This window comes from Alligator sinensis, unplaced genomic scaffold, assembly GCF_000455745.1.
Source record: "Alligator sinensis unplaced genomic scaffold, ASM45574v1 scaffold364_1, whole genome shotgun sequence".
Classification (NCBI taxonomy): Eukaryota; Metazoa; Chordata; order Crocodylia; family Alligatoridae; genus Alligator; species Alligator sinensis.
This window is the reverse complement of record NW_005842546.1, coordinates 429,466-434,292: the sequence shown is the minus strand read 5'-3', so window position 1 is coordinate 434,292 and position 4,827 is coordinate 429,466.

Here is a 4,827-nt window from a genome sequence, read left to right as displayed (position 1 = left end):
CGCCAGCAGGAGCCAGAGCAGTGGGTTGCCCCAGGGGGTTTCCTACATTGGGTGAGCATTGGGTACATTGGGTAGGTTGCCTACATTATCTCAAGTGAGTGAGCCTGGTTGCTAGTGGCCCCAGCTGGCTCCAGTTACCAGCTTTTTCAGAGCCCAGCAACATGCTGCACAAGACAGATGCTTCTCTCTCTAGCCCTGGGCATCTGGCTCCATGTTCTTAGGGTCTTGATACCAGCTTCTGACTCCTATTTTCCCAGTTCCTCGGGCCTTCTTGTTGGATCCTGGCTTCCTGCTCCCTAGTTCCTGCTCCTGGCTTCATTCTTGTCCTTGGTTCTGCCCTTCTGTTCTGGTTCCAGGCTCCTTGTGTGCTTCATGCTGCCTTGCCCGTTCCTCAACCTGTTGAGCTTGACTCCAGCCCAGACTCATGGTTTAGCTTGGCAATCACCCACATCTTGGTCCCACAGCTATAGCTGACTGCTTTAGGGATCCAAGCTAGTGTTGCTGGTGTGTATATCTGCCTCCTGTTCCTGATTCCCCCTGGCTCATGGTCCTATCCAGATTTATTCCTGTGTTCTAGTGCCTTACAGAACTTGGCCTCGTGACTTGCCTGTGCCCGATCCCCTGACTCTGGGTGGGCCTCTTGCTTACCTGTTCCTCACCCCCTGTGTTGTGATGCTCTAGGGTTAAGCCCCGACTTCCTCCCCCCTGGTCATATCCCTGACACACAACAGCTGGACCAATGTATTTGACACTAACCTAGGTTTGTAATCATGCTTAAAGCTGTTGGCACTGTAGGGGTCTGACCTATAGGTGACACCAATGTACACAGCACCTCTGGCCAAGTACAAGGACATTGTGGCAGAATGCCATCTCAGTCTCTCCCCAAACTCTGCTATTGGGCTTATAACCTATCTGACAATTTGGTTACCATGGTCACTGCAGGAGCACCCCCTACTGGCCTGCCAGAGGTGGTGGCATCTCCATCCTTGGAGGTTTTTAAGACATGGATAGACAAAGGATTGCTGGGATGATGTATCTGGGGATGATTCTGCTTTGAGCAGTGGGTTGGACTAGATGTGACCTGAGATCCCTCCCAACCCTCATTTTCTATGAGTCTATGATTGGGAACTCATACTCCACAGGTTACCCATCATGAACATTGAGTCTTCTTTTATGTCAGTGTTTCCAAAATGTGGCATAACCTACATTCTTCCTTTCAAGATTTATGCCTTGAATTTAGATGGAATAAAATAGCTCTTATTCAATGACCCCAGCTGCCCACACTCTGCATATCACCCTGCAGAACCTTGCTCATCTTTTAAATTCCACCAATCTGCATTATCTGCAAACCTTACCAGCCATGAATTCCTTTTTCTCCCAATCATTGACAAGGGCTAGTTATACTAGCATTGGTTCAAGAACATTGTCTTGTGGGCTACCTGTAGAAACACCCCATCTGGATGAGGATTGGTCATTTAAAATTATTTTTTGAGATCTATCGTAGTTCTTTCTAAAAGTTCATGTAACATATATTGTACTGATTTTGCATACGGTAATTTTTCATCTGAGAGGTTAAAGCTAGGGGGCACCATTAGATCATCTAGTTTGACCTGATTGTAGTTTATCCCTGTACTGAGTCCAGCATCTTCTGTTTGGCTATAGCCCATCTTCCAGAAAGGTACCTGGCTTTGAACTGGAGAACTCAGGGCACTCGACGGAATGTTTGAACTGTTAGACATCCTTGTTAAAGTATTTTGCCTTTCCCATTTGAACTGCACTACCTTCACCATTCAGCAGTAGCCACTGGCTCTTTCTGTAACATTTTTCAAAGTCCTCCAGTATCTAGCATTTCCCTTCACAGTGGGTATTATACACTGCAATCGAATCTTTTTTGCTAAATAAACAGATTGTGCTCTTTACACCCTCACTATAAGGTGCTTGTTTTATTTGTGTGGCTATTCTCTGCAACCTCTTTGATTTTTTATTACCTTCATTGTAATATGGGCACCAGAGCCAGATGCAGTGTTGGACAGTGGGTCTCTACAATGCTGCATACACAATGAAAACCTTTCTCCCCTTCCTTCTACTAATAGCTCATTCTGAGTTGCTTGTCATATATAGCCCTGCCTTCCAGGATACTGCTCCCCCTCATCCACTGCACCATGTAGGTTCAGCCTGCATATAACTTTGCCTATGGCTTTACTGAAACACATTTCATATCAGACCAAAATTCCAAGTGATGCAGATCTCTATGCAGGACTGTACTGTCCCCAGCACATAGGCTGGCCAAAAAGCTGAGCAGTTTCATGGCTCTTAACTGAATCAAAAGAAAATATTACTGGTGTCAGCATGAGGCCTCCAGGAAACGAGTCCCAGAATATAATACCTATTATAATGTGTTTATCCAAGAGGACAGAACAAAGTTTCTTTGGGTAACCTGAGCTCCCAAGGTTTCTGGAAAAGTCAGTGACTCCTTAGCAGATATCTGTCTGTTTGGCTAGCATGAAATAATCAAATCATTACACTTTCCCACCCATGTGGCAGGGCACAGTTTTCCACTGGCTTTAAATTGGCATTGGAGAAGGACCCTGGATTAAATGTAATGTGACCTGCCCCAGCTCACCTGGATCCAGCTGTCCCTTCTTCACCCTCAGCAAATGTGACAGTCCTAGGCAGACTGCATGACTCTTCAGTTGGCCAGGGTTTTGAAGAGGTTTTTATGAAGCCTATGAGCCTCTCTTCCTTTGCTCCCCTAGGGAGAAGGACTTCAGAGACATTGACCGTTACAACAATCAATCTGCCTTCCAGCTAAGGGAATTGCAGGAGGTGGTGTATATAAATTAACCCTTTCCATCTTGGTGTACATGTCTGCATACAAAAGAATGGGCTAGATCCTAAAGGGAATGTGAACATGGGAGTTTCATAGGCATTCAGAGCAGAGGGTGCCAATGCCCTCCATGAACATGCTCCTGGAAGTATCCGCGCAAGTTATTTGTGCAAATGTAAAAGTCCGTACACATGGTTGAACACCTGATGTTGGCTGGTGCTGTCTTTTCCCAAGTCTGCCTATGAAGAAAATAAATACAGTTTGGTTGCATGATAACATAATTGAATCATACAGCATAGAAACCTAGGGCTGGAAGGGACCTCTGGAAGTCATCTGGTCCACCTCTGGTTATCAGAAATGTGGGTCCACTTGGCCTTTGGAAAGCAAGACTACAGTCTGTCTATAACCAGGACTCTTTTTGCAAGCTTAGGCTTGTAAATTAAGGTACAGTTATAATTCCCTTTATCACTACCCTTCCTGAATCCTTGTCTACCACACAGGAGACCTGGGTTTGATTCCCAGACACTTATACAACTACAGCCATAGAGGCACCAAACATCTGGACTCAGTCTGGTCCTTGGATTCTGTCTCAGTGGCCTAAAGGGAGGATGGAAGGTCTGGGAAGCCTCCGCTCCTCCAAAAAAAAATTCCTGCCCAGGCATATGCATCAAAGGTCTGGGTGGCCCTTATGTAGACGGCATGATCCAGGAGGATCAATGGTTGCCACCACCACCACCTTTCCCAATGAATGCTCTTCCCTTCCTTTTTAGCAGGCGCCATCCAAGTCAGAATTTGCTGTGTGTATCCTACACATGGCTTATTCCAACAGCCACCCTCTGACTGGTTTATTTACTTTTTTATCTCTCATTAAGACATCAATAAAAAGACAGAACCATTTCTTGTATGTATCTGCAAGATGCCAAGTCACTGGGGTTTTACATCTTTGGGAAAATCACAATTCTGGAAGGGAAGACATCTTTTTCAGTCCCGCACCATCATGAAATGCTGATTGCCAGCATCCTGTTTGCTTTTCACCTTTGATTATAACCTTCACTGACTAGGCTACTTTGCTTTTACAACTTCTCTAAGACACTTAAAACAAATATCTCTGTTTCAGCAAAATGCCACCCAACACATTTGGTTATGTAATTCACTGCAACCAGCAATTTTAAAGCTAGGGTGGATTACCTATTTTAAGGGCTTTTTGCAAAATATTTTCTATCAAGCTTTCTGCTCTGTTTAATTTGACCCGGTTACTGGTTTAGCTAGATGTGCTGATTTCTGTCTTTGCTTGGATGATCAGGCTCATTGTTGCAACAGGAAAGGTTCACTTTGTTGTCACTAAGAAATAGACTTAGGTGCCTTCTGCTTCAGCCATACTTACGCATCTTGGCCCAGGGTGCCACATTTGGGGTCAGGAAGGGATTTTACCCCCTGGCCAGATTGGTGTGGGTTTTTTGCCTCCCTCAGGGAGGGAGGGGGGACAGGCATGGCATCTAATTGGGATCTTTGGAGCATCTATTAAAAACCTTTATAGAAGCAGGATGTTGGCCACTGTGGTCCTCCTGCTTTTCCTGTGGCAGGTTCAGGTGTGATGCCTGGTGTTGTGGCAGGGTGGATGGTAGGGGTGTGTGAAGCTTCAGTCACCGATTTGATTCAGAGAAGATTTGACCCAATTTGGAGGCTGAGTCACTGAATCCAAATTGAATTGGGAAACCATAAAACCCCACTGAATTGATTTGGAGCCTCTAAATCAATTCAGAAAAGATTTGGAAAATGATTCAGGGATTTGGAGATTCAGAAGGCAGTCTTTCAGGGGAACAGAAACTGAGAAGAGGAAGGTGGATCACGGGTTGAAGACTGACATCTGTAGCTGGCCAGTGACTGTGATCTTTCCTTGAGTCCCCTTCATAGATTCATAGATTCATAGATGTCAGGGTCGGAAGGGACCTCAATAGATCATCGAGTCCGACCCCCTGCATAGGCAGGAAAGAGAGCTA